Source organism: Trachypithecus francoisi, unplaced genomic scaffold (assembly GCF_009764315.1).
Source record: "Trachypithecus francoisi isolate TF-2019V2 unplaced genomic scaffold, Tfra_2.0 Lachesis_group17, whole genome shotgun sequence".
Taxonomy (NCBI): Eukaryota; Metazoa; Chordata; class Mammalia; order Primates; family Cercopithecidae; genus Trachypithecus; species Trachypithecus francoisi.
The window spans coordinates 32,925,478-32,943,710 of NW_022681462.1; the positions used below are offsets into that span (position 1 = coordinate 32,925,478).

Consider the following 18,233-nt stretch of genomic DNA (forward strand, 5'->3'; position numbering starts at 1 on the left):
CCAAATGCTTTTTTTCTGTTTCCATTAAGATAATCTTAATAGATTAAGGAAATTATTTTTAATTTAATCTTAAAATATTATCTTCTTCATCTTATTAATGTGGTATATCATATTTGATTGGCATGTATTGAATCATCCTTGTCTTCTAGACATAAATCCCACTTGATCATATTGTACAATTCTCTTTATGTGTGGCTGAATTCATTTGCTAGTATTTTTTTTTGAGGATTTTTGCATCTATGATCAGGGATATTGGCCTGTAATTCAATTTTCTTGTGGTGTCCTTGTTGGACTTTGGTATCAGGGAAACATTGACCTTGTAAAAATAATTGGGAATTTTCCCTCCTTTTCAGTCTTTTTGAGAAGTTTGAGAAGAATTGGTGCTAACTATTCTTGTTTTTTTGGAGTGCAAACACCTTTTTTGCTATAGGTTTTAATTGAAAAGATCTGTGAACTAAAGGGTGTATTTTCCAAGGGCATGCTGGCAACAGAAAATGAAATGATAGAAACTTCCCATGTTTCTATCCTTCCTCTGGCATTGTCATCTCCTATTTGTTTCCTGAAACATCCCATTAAGACTCTTGTGATTAAAAAGACAAAAGCAAGTATTTATAAAAGTCCATCAGGTTCCTCAGTAAAGCTGAAGTCACACACTAGAGACAGGTGGTCTGAACGATAATTGAAGGAAGGTAGCCTGTTGGGTCCAATCTGTTCTTCAGTGAGCAGATCGAGAGCTGACCTTATATTTAGAGCATGTTTAGAATACCAGATGTAATCCAGGGTGTGCCTGCATTCCCCTGAGGTCTGGATCTTCCAGGTAGTGTATCTTCCAGGTTCTGACTGCCCATCAGCACTCAGCAGCTTGTAGGCACTGTTCTGGTTGAGGCTGCAGGAAGCAAAGTGTTTGTAGACCTCTTCTGTTGGCTCTGTGTTGAAGTCCCCACACACAATAAGGGAAATCTTGGCTCCTTGGGTGATGTTTTACAGGTTCTGAAGGAGGTCACAGCCTTGAGCTGATCGAAACCGCTCCCAGCCAGTGCGTGCTTTTAGATGGGTGACAGCGATGCAGAACTGTCGGCCTGACTCCTTCCACTCCAGGGTTTATGCAATGGCCACCTGGTTGGTTTTCAATGTCATGGCTGTCAGCCTAATATTGGCACTGTTGACTAGCTTGAATTGGTTTTGAAGAAAAAATAAGGCACAGCCATCTGGTCCATTGTTGTGTTCTACATCTAGACAAGGTGACCAGGGTTTCGGGAAAAACGTGCCTTGATAGCCTAGTCTACTGAGGAGTGGTTGGAAGGTGTCAAAATAGTGGTTCACCTCTTGGAGGCACAATATATCAGGCTGGTAGGCCAGGATTTCTTCTAGGATGAGACATTTCCTTTCTTTCCATTTGAATGCTTCAACAGGGCATTTTACAAAGTTGTCTTTGCCTTCTCCAAGAGCTTGGGCGAGGATGTTCCACTGCATAAACCTGATAGGCGGGTGGGTGGGTACTAGGGCAATCTGTCCTCAGATCCACAAAATCCCTCTGGAACCGGGGAGGTTGGGTGTGCAGGATGGCCCTGCATTCCTCAAGAAGCTCTTTAGGATCGGTGGGCTCCAGATGTTCTGGGTCAGGTGACACCAAATACTCTGGGTGCTGGGAGGCAGCGCTGCTGTTCAGTGTCTTGGCGAGAGCACTGTAGAGTCTGCTTGTACCGGTTCCCATGGAACACACTGTTCCGGATCACGACCTCGCGGCGCCAGAGGCCGTTGAGACCGTCCTAATTATTCTTTAAATGTGTAATTTGCCAGTGAGGTCATCAGGTCCTGGGCTTTTCTTTGTTACGAAGTTTTTACTTTTTGATTCAATCTCCTTACTAGTTATTGTTTCATTCACATTGACTATTTGTAATTTTGACTTAGTAAGTTGCATGTTTCTATTAATATGAATGTATTTGTTTCTTCTTGGTCAATTGGTTGATATATAATTGTTCCATGTGTTTTATGATCTCTTGCAGTTTTGTTCTGTCAATTGTAAAGTCTTTCATTTATAATTTTTAGTCTTTTCTTAGTCTAACTAAAAGTTTATCAATTGTATCTTTTCAAAAAAAAAAAAAAAAAAAGGCCTTAGTTTCCTTGATGTGTTCTATTGTTTTTCTAGTCTGTTTTTTTAAATTTCTGCTCTGATCTTTATTATTGTGTTTATTCTTCTGAATTTTGCTTAATTTGTTTTCTTCTCTAGTTTTTTATTCTATAATATTCTATAGGTTGCTTGAGATCATTCATTTTTTCTTAATTTAGGCATTTGTTACTATATACTTCTCTCAGATCTGCTTTTGCTGCATCCAGTACATTTTGATACCTCATATTTTTATATGTCTTAACATTTTATTTTTCTTAATTTCTTATTTGACCGTCTGGTTTTTCAGAAGTGTATCATTTAATTTCCACCTATTTGAGAATTTTCCAGTTTTCCTCTTATTAATTTCTAGTTTAATACCATTGTGGTCAGAAACTATTTTCAATATTATTTTAATTTTCTTAAGTGTGTTAAGACTTGTTTATTGACCTCACATATGATGTATCCTGGAGTATGTTCTGTGTGCACTTTGATTTTGTAGTTTTTTTATATATTTAGAGATATATATTTTTTTGTTTTGTTTTTCCTTTCAATTTTTCACCGTGTGCACTTGAAAAGAATGTGTATTCTGCTGCTGTTGAAGAGAACATTCTGTATGTATCCAGAAGGTCCATTTGATCTAGACTGTTTAAATCTGCTGTTCCTTTACTGATTTTCTCCCTGAATAATCTAACCATTGTTTAAAGTGGGAGTATTGAAGTTCTCTACTATTATTGCATTGCTATTTATTGTTCCCTTCAGTTCTGTTAATATTTGCTTTATGTATTTAGTTGCTCTGATAAGTTTAATATTTTAGGTTTGTTGGTACATGTGAAGGTCTGTTGTACATGTTATCACATCACCCAAGTATTAAGCTCAGTACTCAATAGTTATCGGTTCTGTTCCTCTCCCTCTTCCCACCCTCCTACTTCAAGTAGACCCCAGTGTCTGTTTCCTTCTTTGTGTTCGTAAGTTCTTATTTAGCTTCCACTTGTAAGTCAGAATATATGGTATCTGGTTTCCTGTTCCTGTGTTAGTTTGCTAGGGATGATAGTCTCCAGCTCAATTTGCATTCCTGCAAATACATGATCTTATTCTTTTTTATGACTGCATAATACTTCATGGGGTATATGAAGCACATTTTCTTTATCCAATTTGTCATTGATGGACATTTAGGTTCATTCCATGTCTGCTATTGTAAACAGTGCTGCAGTGAACATTTGCATGCATGTGTCTTTATGGTAGAATGGCTTATATTCCTTTGGGTATATACCCAGTAATGGGATTGCTGGGTCAAATGGTAGTCCTGCTTGTAGCTCTTTAAGAAATTACCCTACTGCTTTCCACAAATGGCTGAACTAATTTACACTCCCACCAACAGTGGATATGGGTTTCTTTTTATAACGGTCATTCTGACTGGTGTGAGGTGGTAACTGATTGTGGTTTTGATTTCTATTTCTCTAATGATCTGTGATATTGAACTTTTCTGAGAAGTGTCTGTTCATGTCCTTTGCCCACTTTTGTTTTTCTCCTGTAAATTTAAGTTCCCTATAGATGCTGAATATTAGACTTTGTCAGATGCATTGTTTCTTAATTTTTCACATTCTACAAGTTGTCTATTTACTCTGTTAAGAGCTGCCCAGCAAAAGAAATTATCAAGTTTAATTAGATTCCATTTGTCAATTTTGCTTTTGTTGTGATTGCTTTTGGTTTCTTTGTCATGAAATCTTTGCCCATTCCTGTGTCCAGGATGGTATTGCCTAGGCTATCTTCCAGGATTTTTATAGTTTTGGGTTTCGCATGTAAGTCTTTAATCCAACTTGAGTTGATTTTTGCATATTGTGTAAGGAAAGAGTCCAGCTTCAGTCTTCTGCATATGGATAGGCAGTTGTCTCAGTACCATTTATTGAATAAGGAGTCTTTTCTCCATTGCTTGTTTTTAGCAGCTTTGGCAAAGATCAGATTGTTGTAGATGTGTGATCTTATTTCTGAGCTCTCTATTCTGTTCCATTGGTCTATGTATCTGTTTTTGTACCAATATCATGCTGCTTTGGTCACTGTAGCCTCGTAGTTGGGTAATGTGATTCCTACAGCTTTGTTTTTTTTGCTTAGGATTGCCTTGGCTATTCAGGCTCTTTTTTTTTTTTTTTTGGTTCCATATAAATTTTAAAATATTTTTTTCAAGTTCTGTGAAAAATATCATTGATAGTTTGATAGGCATACTGTTGAATCTGTACATTTCTTTGGGCAAAATAGCCATTTTAATGATACTAATTCTTCCAAGGAATACAGGGAGGTGAAAGATCTCTATAATGAGAATTACAAAACATTGCTCAAAGAAATCAGAGAAGACACAAACAAATGATAAGTTTTTTAAATGACCATTTTGTCTGTAGTGTGCATAATGGGTTGGGAAAATACTGGTTTCTAAGCCATTAGAATAGTCCCTGGAAACAGTGATAGCGGTTGGTTAAGTATGCTGATAATGGGAATAGAAAGAAAGACATTTGAAGATATTTAGTGAAATATCTAATACATTCTAAACCTAAATTCTATGTAGAATGTAAGGAGGAGAAAGGCATCAGGACGGACTTCAGTTTTTACGGGTTTATAGCAGGGGAACGGAAAATGAGTAAATTAGATGGATGGATCTAATTAATGGTAAATTATGTGGATGGAGGTTTATTTCTATAAGCTGAAGATCTGAGAAAAGCCTAATGCTGCTGTAGCCCAAAATGTATTTTGGAGATTATAAAGAAAGATGACTATGTGACTAACTTTGAAAGTGTTCCATGTCAGTTGAGAAAGCATACAGCACATTTGTTGGGGGGAAAAAAGCAAAATTACAGTAAAATATGTCATTATTGAAAAGGTAATAAATTCTTACTACTTATGTGAATGCTCATATATAAGAAATGAAAGGAGAATGAGACCACCTTGTATTTGGATGGTCAGAAAATTGTAGCTGGAAGAGGAAAAGCCTTGGTCAGACCAGGATTTCAGAAATAAGTATAGAATATAGTGAAAGAGCAATTTTGTTATGAAAACACAAATATCAGATTCTGTAGAGTCAATGAGTTGATTAATGTGTGTGAAGATTTTAGACTGGGAATTAATGGAAGATAAAGTTGGAAAGATGTTTTAAGACCTGACAGTGAAGTGTCAGTATACCAGACAAAAGGTAAGATTTTGTCCATGAAGAAACGGTGGGTCATTGAAAAATGGGAGAGTCTAATAAGAATTACATATTGGTCAATCCAGAAGACTATATATGCAGTGATGTTAAGTCAATCCACATTCTGAGCCACATCATGCCTAGTGATGAAAAACATATGCCTTCTGGAAATAAGGATAAATGAGTCAATATATGTACCTCACTAAAATTTTGCCTCACTAATATGGTTTGGCTGTGTCCCCATTCAAATCTCAACTTGAATTTTATCTCCCAGAATTCCCACATGTTGTAGGAGTGACCCAGGGGAAGGTAACTGAATCATGGGGGCTGGTTTTTCCTGTGGTATTCTCGTGATCGTAAATATGTCTGATGAGATGATGGGTTTTATCAGGGGTTTAAACCACTTTTGCTTCCTGCTCATTTTCTCTTGCCGCTGCCAAGTAAGAAGTGTCTTTTGCCTCCCACCATGATTCTGAGGCCTCCACAAACTGTAAATCCAGTTAGACCTCTTTTTGTTCCCAGTTTTGGGTGTGTCTTTTTCAGCAGCATGAAAACAGTAATATACTCAGCGTTCCAGGATCCACTTCAGATAGCAGTTGAATTAAGCATAGTGTACACTGACTTCTACATTGACATCATAGCATTGATTGTTCCACAAAACTTCACAAATTCTCCGGGATCTATCGTTGACCAAGACATGCAGCAATAGTGTTTGCTTCTTCTACCTCTCATGTGTGTGGTTATTTATGGCATGCTCACTGCTGGTGAAATAAGCCTCTTCTTGACAATCACCTGTTTTATCAAAGTCCTTTGGCTCTATTAGCTGGGGACTCACAACTCAACCATATAGCAGTAAACTCTACCCTATATTTCACTTCTAAATACTGCTTTCTTAGATTTCTAGAAACACTCAGGCTTGATCTCAGCTATATTTCTACTCTAAAAAATTAAAACAAGAACAAAGGTCTTTAGGAAAATTTTTTAAAGGAAGATTTACTTCTTATAGTAAAAATGTAACAGTGCAGTAAACCTGGTGTCTAAAAGGGTTTATTTGCTAAATCGTCGAATACATTTTTAAATGCAGTGTCTACTATTCCATAAAGATTCAATTGCATTATGTGGAGAATGTTTATTAGATTTTCACTAGCAAAAAATGGAGAATTTTGGCAGCAGAGTTTATTTTTATTATTGTACTTATGTATTTTTTTTTTTTAAATAATAACACCAATGTATAGGTCAGTAAGATTGTCCACATTTGTGGAAGTTTTATCTTTAGATCTTTCCACAAATGAGATTTTAGACATGTCAGCATCTCAGTCAGGGCCAAGATTAGGGTGATTCAAGTGAGGACAAGGTACTACATTAAAATATTATTTATCTCGATCTCAGTTTTCCACACCTCCTTTTAATTTGATGCCTCAGGCAAGTAACTAAATTGACTTTAGTCCAAAACAAGGAGGTTAAGAAAATGGCTTTTTAAGTTTGTCTGTGACAACCTCTCATACCTGGTGATTCTCTTTAGCAATTAGTGCCAGAAATCCCACTCGACATTCAGTCATAATGCTTCTTCAGGACCACACTGTCCTCTGATGTGAGAGTAGCACCTCCAAGCCAGCATTTAGAAAATCAGCCTTGAATCTTGGAATAAAAGTACCTAATTTTCATTAGTAATGTCACTGCTTAGAATGAGAAGTATAAAACAATGGTTAACAAAGTTTAATGTACATATTAATCACTTGGGGATTTGGTTAAAATACAGATTCTGAGTATGTAAGTTTGGTGTGTGATATGGTTTAGATATTTGTGTCCTCCAAATCTCATGTTGAAATGTGATTCCAAATGCTACAAGTGGGGCCTGATCGGAGGTCATTGGAACATAACACCATCCCCTTGGTGATAAGTGAGTTCTTGCTGAGTTAGTTCACATGAGATCTCATTGTTTAAAATAATGTAGCACCTCCCCCCACCCCCTTGGTCTGGCTCTTGCCATGTGACTCACCTGCACCCATTCACCTTCTGCCACAAAAGAAATCTTGCCAACCAGAAGCAGGTGATGGTGCCTTGCTTCCTGTACAGCCTGCAGAACCATGAGCCAATCAAACTATTTTCTTTATCAATTACCCAGTCTCAGGTGTTTCTTTATAGTGATTCAAGAACACACTAACATAGTGTAGGATTTAAATATATTTCTATATATCTAACAAGCTCCCATGTAGTGATGTCCCTCCATGGCCCATGCTTTGTGTAGCAAATCCCCCAAATCTGAAAGTATTAGAGATATCCAAAGGTTTTGATTTTTTCAAGTTACTGTATCCCAGTCAGCATCTTTTTCTTTTAAGACTCAAAATGCTGATGGATAGGGGACACATGATATTGAAAACAGACTACAGAATTACACTGGATTTTGGCTACAACTGAACAATTCCCATACATGAAAAGTATGATCATCTCCATTAAAATATTTGTCTACCCTAACTCGTGTCTGCACCATGACAAATAATCCTTCCAACAACTAAGAATGGCCAACCTATCATTAAAAATCGCCATGGCACACGTTTACCTATGTAACAAACCTGCACATGTACCTTGGAACTTAAAGTAAGAAAAAACCTTTGGCAAAGGCGATCTCTGCCTATGGTACTTGTACTCTAGAGAATAATCCCTAACAGTACTGGAAACTGAAGACATCGTTACGGCGTTAAAACCCTGTATTACACTCGCTGAAAATAAAATTGCCCACTCCTAATGAAGCAAAACTAAAAATTCTATTCACATAGGAGCTTATCTTGCATAGTCAACAATTTGAATTCTGTTCTCAATGTATGGTAAGCAAAAAGAACCAGCAACTAAACAACATAGCAAAGAAATGTGATAGAGCCAAGTCTATCTCACTTTTTTTTTTTTTTAATATAGCCTTATAACTGCAGTTGGAAACAATCTGGCAGGAAAGAAAATATGCAGCCTGAGAGTCTGTGCACACTTCTCTAGTCAAACAAGTTATACATGTGGCCCTTACTGTAATCACACCATACTGTAATATTCCTCTACCAAAAAGTGAGTTGAAAGACTATCAAAAGATGATCAAAGAGCTACTAACACTAATGTTTATCCTCTAGTAACCATAAAAATAAGATTTGGTTTGATTAAAAAATATATTTACTCTTTAAGACACAGAATGTCTTGGTGGCATTGGTAGTTGCCTCACACAGGTAGTTTATTCATCTCCTTCTTGGCCTCTTAATTATCCCAGCTGCTTTTACTATAATCTTTAATAAAGAAACTTGCTTCCCTATGGGCTCCAATACTCTCTCATCTCTATCTGCTTTCCTTGGTTTACATCATGGTCCTGGAAAGTACTTTCTGGATCCATGTCTTTTGTGACATTTCATCACGCTTAGAATCTTGTCAAGGAAGAACAAATCAGCTAGATGACACAAATATACTATCTTACATTTCCGGAGATTAGAAGTTCTTTGTGGTTCTTACAGGACTAAAATCAGTGCTTCATTTTTACTGGAGGTTCCAGGAGATAATCTGTTTTCTTGTTTTTTTTTTTTTTTAGTTTCTACAAGTTACCTACATTCCTAGGCTTGTACCCCCTTCTTCCATTTTCAGAGAGGATCATGTCAACTTCTGCATTTTTCATATTTCCCTTCTGATTTTAACCCCTTTTTCTTTCTATAAATCCCCTTCTGATTGCATTGGGACTACCTGGACAATCCAGGATAATCTCCCCATCTTCAGAAACTTGACTTCATCACATCCAGTCTTTTACCCTGCAAGGTAACATATTTGCAGGTTCTGAGGATTTGAACACTGACAGCTTTAGGGGGCTAGAAATTTGTCTACTACAGTACCTTATCTGTTCCCAAATAAACACAAACAATAGTTTTGACAAATGCTTTGCCCCTTCAAAACATGGAGAGCATTACTCCAACCTCAAAAATCAGTTTCCTTTTTTACTTCTTTACTCTGGGACTCAGGCTGATGGAGCACCTGCTATCTGGAGTATTACCAAGAGACTTGCAGAAAAAAAGAGAGCTCTGGGTGATTTTATACTGAAAAATAAAGGTCCCATAAGTGACACACATTACTCCTGCTCACAAATTATTAACCATGACCAGTCTTATGGAGCTACACTATCACAAGAGTGCTAGAAAGTGTAATCTCAACATGTATCCAGAAAAGAGAAACAAAAATAGATATTAAATATCACCATTAATCACCCCAGGAAGTGATACCCTATAGGTACCTTTCATTCTCAATGCAATTATTAACTTCTTAATAAGTGATTTTTCTTAATTTATTAAAATTTTACAGGCCATAAGCTCTGGAAAACTGGCATAGGTACATGTACTGGAAAATGTAAACCAAGTATTTCTTAGTCTACTCTTGTATTATGAAGTCTATGTTCTTCAGGAATGAAAAGCACAAATTGGATTAGACTAAATATTGGCTTCAAAGAAAGTCGTTTTTCTTAGGGTAACTGCTCTAAGGTCTATCAGTTGAAATTTAGGGCCAATAATGTGTTAATCTTGTATGCCTTTAAATATTTAGACTTTTTAAACAGCATGGCATATGCAATTTATTCAACTTGACAGGTGCTGAAATGGAAAAACAACTTGAAGGAACTTTAACTCTGAGTATCTGAGTAAGACTAGACTATACTAGACTATATTGATGTGTAATATAATACATATTGAACTTTTTTGTACTTTAGATTTCGCCTTCCAAGATAAATTTAATATTTTTTATGTTTATAAATTTTACATAATTTCTCCTTTGATTTTGATGAAATTAGAAGGTCCATGCACAACTAAAAGGAATATCTCTATAATTGACATTGTAGCTTGGGATTATTTCTGCCACTTAATGTATATAAGATTACATAATATATATTAACTTAGACAATATGGATAAAAAATGAGTAAAGATGGGAAGATAATCTAATATAAAGTGAGATCTTAGAGTTATCTTAAGTAATTCACTCATATAAGTTATTTTATTAGTCTTCTGAAACTTTTTAGCCCCTAAACCAAACTGTTAACCCATGATTCCCAGAAGATTCAGGAGGAGCAGTGGGTGAAATTGGAGATGCTAACTCATTAAGGTGGAACTAGTCTCTAAAATTGATGACCTCCTCCTATACAGGGGAAGATCTATCACCATTTGATTTAAACAAAAAAAATTGGAGGGCATTTGGGGAAGTGTTTATCCTTAATTTCTTATTTTCCCTAGAAGAGACTTTTTACTTGTGGGGAGTCTATATCATCTGCATTCTGTGCCATTGAAGATAAAAGAGGCTGGGCATGATTCAAGCTTTGCAGCATCTTATATAAACTAATTTTTAAGTCACCGACTTTTGAATTGTTTTTTCTGCTTGTCTTTCTAGTAAATTGGGACAAAAAAGTGTTTTCTTTGTATTTGCCTAAATGTATTTTTTCAGATATCTGAAAAAACTCCTAATCTAATATTTTTAAGAGCTTTCTTCAAGCATATATCTGTCTTTGTTAAATCTTATCTGTCTTCATAGAAAGTTTTTATATCTGCTGTCAGATTTTATTCACCAACTTTTCATTCATAGAGATGCTGAGAGCAAAGACAATAGTGAGGAAGAAACAGGAGACCTTCTTGTTGAGTCTCTACCTGAAACTCCTTACCCTGACTATATTTCTAGAAGGCTTATGTCACCTAAGATTTTTTTTAAGAAAAAAAAAAACAAGTGCCAGAAGACTACTAAAATTATAGTATGTTTTAGAAACCTACTAAGCAAAATTTCAATTCCTTCTTAAATCTTTTGGTTATAATTGCAGGCAAAGGTGCCATCCTCAACATGAATTTCTGTCTTCCTTACGATTATTTTCAAAATGTTCAGTTCATTATCAAATCATAAGAAAATGTTTTCTTTTCCCCATTTCTCATTTCTAATATATGCCATCTATTTGATAGATAGAAACAGACTCCTAAGCCTTCCTTCTATCCCACTCTACCTCCTGCCTTGCCTATTATAGAGTTGAACTCAACTAGATCATTTAATTTCCAGTGAAATAAATTTTAAAAGAGACAGTTATTATTTATATATAGTTAGAAATAATGGGGCTTACTCAGTACAAAGCAAATGATTCATAAATAACTACTTATTACAGGGTAGTAGTAATGTTGGCACTGCTAAGACCCTGATAGTTTGTTGTGAGAGGGTGTTCTGTGCACCAAAGAATAATTAGCAGCATACCTTCCCTTCTACCCACTAAATGCTAGTAGGACTGACACAGTTGTGGTAATGAAAAATGTCTGTAGACATTGCCAAGTATTCCCAGAGAAGGGGGAGGAAAATCATCCCTGATTGAGATCTAGTGATGCAATAGGTTTTGTGTCTTTCCCATTCTACTAAGCGATTCAGATTCTTAAAAAATCTTATATTCTTTTGACCTCATTTGTAAATAAAACCACTCCTAGCATTATACCTCTGCACCAATGCATCCAATTGAAATGTAACTAGCAAGTCTTCGAGCATATGGGGAGGTGGCAGAGCTTTAATTGAGTGCTTTCATATGGATGAAAAAATTAATTAAAGTTTCAGTAGTGTGTCATTAAAATCTCTGTGACATGTTAAATCACTGAGACTACTCCTAAGGAATGTGAAGGTAAGATGTCTTTGCTAATTCTTTGGCATATAATACCACACTTGGAGACTCGCTTTGCTCCTTCCTCTGTTTCACATTGTTTTCCTGGAGCTCATTAAACAATCTTCTGACTGCCTTCATAAACATTATTTGGAGCATTTTATTTTTTTAATCAATTCATCCTGTTTTCCTCGGACTCTCTCATGCTCAGCACCATATTAAGTTCCGGCTGCCCTCTAATTTCCTCATCAATTTCTTATAGATTTATCCTATCTACAATTTGTGAAGCTAAAATTCCAGAGGAAAAAAAAAGGCATTGAACCAGTTCAGAAAATCTGCAGCCATCTTTGGAGGAGAGCAGAATCTAAGAAACTAATACAGAAAAGCTTCAGGTACATCTGCTATTGGATAGATACTTCAGATAGATGTGTTTTACAAAGCCAAAGTCAATAACTGGAAACCAGGGTATTAACACCATTGATCAAACCTTAATAATTTAAGAATTATGGGGATTAAACTCATATTGATGTCACTCTTTTATGACTATTGATCATAAAGTGAGGAGGTTGAAAAGACTCAAATTGTAGAAAACAGACTTAAACAATTTATAATAAATCTAAATGTTGAGAATTGACTATTTACTAGATATTATTATTGAGTTACATGTATTAAATTTTTTCAAGAATCCTAGAAAGTAATTCTTATTTCTCAGATACAGATGACAAAAATTGAGGCAAGGAAATATTAGGTAGAGTATACAAGGGCAAATAGTAAGAACAAGATTCAAATTTTAGCCAACCCAACTTCTGAGTCAGTGCTCCTAAGATAGAATGGGGTTGATGTTAATATCCTTGTCTTCTGAAACTTTATTATCCCATTATTAGGGAGATATTTTCAACACATAGTTTATATATTTAAGTCTTAAGCCAGACAGAATCTTGTAAGGTTAAAGTTAAGTTTCTTATGATAAGTCAGTGAATTTTCTGGCAGGAAGTGAAAGACAGGCTAGAGAAGAGACAAGTTCACCAGGATTTTCAAAGTAAATATTTTCGTGTTGTTTTGTTTTCTTGGAATGTTAGAGAAGATGGATATATACTTTAGGATAATAAGCATATTAATTTTTTAAAAAACATTATTAATGCGTTTTATACTTTGTAAAGCACTCAAAGACTTCTCTAACTTACTGTACATGCATGACACCCATTTTAATGACAAAACTGAGCGAGGTTAAGATCTATGACTTCATCAAGATTGCAACCACCCTGAAATTTTACCAGTGACCTTAATGATGATAGGATTATTATTCAGTGCCCAATTTACGCTTGTATCTTTTCCTAAAATTGCCTGCCTCTCCAAACACAAATAACCATGCAAACATCCACATGCTCACATCTCCCTATACACACACAGTTCTACTGAATATCTCTCCTTTCTCTTAGATCCTCTGCATACAAGGAGTACATTTGTGTTAGGGCATTATTGCATTGCTATTAATACATATCTGAGACTGGGTAATTTACAAAGAAAAGAGGTTTAATTGGCTCATGGTTCTTCAGGCCTTATAGGAAGCATGGTGCTGGCATCTGCTCTGCTTCTAGGGAGCCTCGGGAAGCTTACAATTTTGGTCTAAGCAAAGGGGAACAGGCACATCACATGGCAGGAGCAAGTGAGAGAAAGGGTGGGTGGGGAGGTGCCACATGCTTTTAAATGACCAGATCTTATGATAACTCACTATGGAAGACAGCATCTGCTCCCACAACCCAAACACCTCCCACCAGGCCCCGCCTCCCACATGAGATTTGGGCAGGGACAAATATCCAAATAATATCAAGATTCGTAAGTCTTCAGTTAACAAAAGTGCACTTAGCTACCTAAGGGTTTCTGGGATCCTTTTTGTTTACTCCCACAAAGCCTAGGTTAGGGAATCATTGTGAGTTGATGTTTGGGTAATAGTTTATCATCAATACTCAAAGGCAAACTATGAAAATAATGGACAAAATAATCTGGAAGTATATTCATTGAGAATATGTCTGAAACTTTTGTAGAATTGATATATTTGATCTTCTTTCCCCTCAAGAGCCTTTCTTGCAGGGGTGGGGAGGGAGAAAAGGAAAACCTTGTTATAGTCCTTTGAAATGTCATGTAACACTACCACTGCTAACAACAACATGCAGTCTACACCGTTGCTCTTTGAAACAGAGAACTGCAGTTTCTCATCAAGGAATTTCATTCTATAAAAGGTTGCCTGATTAAAGTGAAGGTGATTATATAAGGGCCTGCCCAGGATGGGGGTTGGGAAAAGGGTGATGAGGCGGCGGAAGACAGCAAAACCTGGAAGTACTATTTTAACAGATACTCATGATTATTTCAAAATACAAAGGCTCTCTTCCCTTATTACCAAACCTCTAGTTTCAAATCACTTGTTCGATTCCACTTCTGTTACTAATATGATTACCAGTATCAAATATTATGTTTATTGTAAAAATATTATATTTTAAATAATAATCAGGGTTGGCTTAAAGAGGGCTTAGAAAAGGTGACCTTTAGCCAAAGGTGAGTCAGAACATTTTTCAAATTGAATTTTTTTTTTCTTATTGATGTTAAAAGCCCTCATTTCTCCTGCCTACTCTATATTCCTCAAGCATTGCATATCACATTCTAGAACCAGATGGCTTAAGCAAAATGTTATTAGGCTGCTACCTAGCTACTTCCTCTTCTTTGCCCCTAGGATTCTGGGCACAGATTGGTTGCTGCCAGGCATCTGAAAGCTCCAAGGAGGAAAGACTATTCTCATCCCACTCTCTCTGTCCTCACAGCTGGAGAGGTGTCACCATGACAGCTGCACTGGTTTTCCAGCATCCTTAAACCATTCCTATTGAGCTCTACACACAAGAAATCTTCCTGTACCTCATAATTAGATGTGTGAAAGTAATCAAAGTCAGAGAAATATGGTTATTTTATACTTTCAAGGGGCTCTTTCAAATGAATTTCAATAAGACCTTGCATCATGTTTATCAAACATTTTATGCTTTAGCAAAGAGTTTTTAAAAATTAAAATATCACATTGGATAAGTTAAATATAGAGAAATTTTTCAGGCTTATGGAAGAGGCTGAGTCTGAAGTCTGACACCCAGAACTAAGAAAATTCAAGGCTACTTGGGTCCTAGAAAATAGCTAGGGTTTAGGAAACAGAGGAATCATGCTGGGATTCCAATAATATCAAGGACTTTATGCTGGATGTGTAAGAATACCAAGGTTTTGAGTCAATCACACCTAGTGTTGAAGACTGACCACATAATAGATATGATAGTATGATTTCCACAGGCGATAAAAGGAAACACTAGGCCGGGCATGGTGGCTCGTGCCTGTAATCCTAGCACTTTGAGAGGCTGAGGCGAGTGGATCACCTGAGGTCAGGAGTTCAAGACCAGCCTGGCCAACACTGAGAAACTCTGTCTCTACTAAAAATACAAAATATTAACCAGGCATGGTGGCGGGCATCTGTAAACCCAGCAGCTTGGGAAGCTGAGGCAGGAGAATTGCTTAAACCCAGGAGATGGAGGTTGTGGTGAGTCAAGATCGTGCCATTGCACTCCAGCCTGGGCAACAAGAGCAAAACTCCGTCTTAAAAAAAAAAAAAAAAAGAAGGAAACACTAATGCTTCTGTCTCACAATGCATACTTGCCCACTTGGCTTAGTACTGTCATATAGGTTAGTGCTCACCATATAACATTTTCTTTCATTTCCTGGGTTCCAGACATGTCTTGAGGATCAGCCCAGATATGGTGTTAATTTAATTATACCTAACCAACTTCAGCAGGATCTGGACTACCTGAAGAACTTTGGTAAAATAATAAGTGCACCATTTTTCTGGTCTCTTCTAAAGCTACCATTCTTAAGTGTTACTACAAAGACACTGGTGAAACTTGAGGACAACAATAGAAAATTCATGACAGGCCGGAGAGCCTTCCTTTTCCTTCTCATTGATTCCATCTCTAATCATTGCATTTTATATTATTTTTCTACAAAAATAAGTGTAGCTTCAACCTTTTCTACCATACATCTTCCCAGGAAGATAGTGCCAATTAATCAAAAATAGAATAAGATATTAAGACAAAATATGTGTGTGTGTGTGAATATATATATCACACATATATTATATATTTAATATATCACACATATTATATATCACATATATTAAATATATAATACATATATTACATATATTATATATGTATACACACACTTTAGTTCTCTGGGTCTCACTGGGGAAAAAAAAAATCTGTCCTAGAAAGAATTTTACGTGATACTCCATTCTCAATTTCTACCAGCAACTTCCTCTCTAAAATTAAAACATACAGTTGATGTGGTGGCTCATACCTGTAATCTCAGCACTTTGGGAAGCTGAGGCAGGCAGACCATGAGATCAGGAGTTTGAGACCAACCTGGCCAACATAGTGAAACCCCATCTCTATTAAAAACACATAAAAATTAGCCCGGTGTGGTGACAGGCACCTTAAATCCCAGCTACTTGGAGGCTGAGGTAAGGAGAATCACTTAAAACTGGGAGGTGGAGGTTGCAGTGAGCCGAGATTGTGCCACTGCCCTCCAGCCCAGGTGACAGTGTGGGATCCTGTCTCAAAAAAAAAAAAAAAAACCACAATACAATATCAGAGCTAAGATTGGGGGGTGTGTGTGTGTGTGTGTGTATGTATAAATATATGTGTATATATATGTATAAATATATATACACACACCATAGCACACAGATGGATTATTGTTAAGTCTTAGCAGTTGTAAATATACTGACTTGGATTATTTGTTTTTGTTTGGTTTGGTTTACATGAGGCTCAACTGGGGCCGGAGGATCCACTTCCAAGGTGGCTCCCTTATGAAACATGTAGCTTTCTGAATGCTGGATAAAGGCCTCAGTTTTTCTTCACATGGAGCTCTCCATGTGACTCCTTAAGGATTCTCATGACATATTTACAGGCTTTCCCTGAGCCAGTTATCCAAGATACCAAAGAGGAAGCTAGAATGCTTTTTATGATCTAGACTCAGAAGTCACATTGTGTCATTCCACTGTATATCACACAAGGCTGTCCCTAATTCAGTGTAGAACAGGACTACACAAAAGACTGAATAAGAGCAGGGAGGAGAATTAAAGACCGTCTTGGAGACAGACTGCCTCATGCCTAATATTATGAGGAAAAAAGTATAAAACACCACTTAAATTAGCATTTCATGATCTTTATGATCTTGTCCAAACCTTATCTTTCAATATCGTCTTCTACTCTACCACGTATCTCCTTCAGAGAAAAAAAACAATGAGTATTTTGCTATTTTCCATTTACCTTCATGGCTTTCTCTCCTCTAAGTCTTTCTTATACTGCTATGATTTGAATGTTTTTGTCCTCTCTAAAGTTCATGTTGAAATTCAATCCCCAATGAAACAGTATTAGAAAGTGTGAACTTTAGGAGGGGATTGAGCATTGAGGGCTTCACCCTCATGAATTATTATGTTCCCTTATAAAATACCTTGATGGAAATTTCATCCTTTTTTGCCCTCTTCCCTTCTGCCATGTTAAGGGCACAGTGTTTTTCTCCTTCAGGAAAGACAGGGCTCAAGAAACTACCTTGTACGCAGACACTGAAACCTCGCCAGACAACAAAACTGCTGACATCTTGATCTTGGACTTCCCAGCCTCCAGAACTATTTGAGACATAAATTTATCTAGATTTGTAAATTAGCCAGTCCGTGGCATTGTCTTAAAGCAGCAAAAACAGACTAAGACATATACCCTCCTCTGTAATTAAACTTTCCTGTATATATATATCCTCTTTATTCATGCCTGCATGCCTCCAGAAACTTTTCTAACTTTCATATTTACTCATGGCTGTAATTTATCTCTTTTTGCATTTTAAATTTTAAGTCTTTTTTTGATTTAATATCATTTTTTGTTTATAGTAAAAGTATTTATGAATATGTTATATTTCATATTGAATTCTATTTTAAGAGATGGGGTCTTCCACTATCACCCAGGCTGGTGTACAGTGGCACAATCACAGCTCACTGAATCCTCAAACTCATGGGCTCAAGCGATCCTCTCACCTTACACTCCCAAGTAGCTAGAACCACAAGTGTGTGCCACCATGCCCAGCTCATACGTTTATCTCTGTAGAGAAGGGACCTTGCTATGTAGCCCAGGCTGGTCTCAATCCTGGTCTTAAGGGATCATCTAGCCTTTGCTTCTCAAAATGTTGGAATTACAGGTGTGAACCACTACACCTGGCCATGACATTTTAAAATCTGGAATGCATTTTCAGT

At 36.6% G+C, this 18,233-nt stretch overlaps 1 pseudogene; it reads right to left on the bottom strand.

The window, feature by feature from the left end:
* Positions 1 to 401: 401 nt before the first annotated feature.
* Positions 402 to 18,233, bottom strand: part of LOC117062820 — a 43,871-nt pseudogene continuing 26,039 nt past the window's right edge.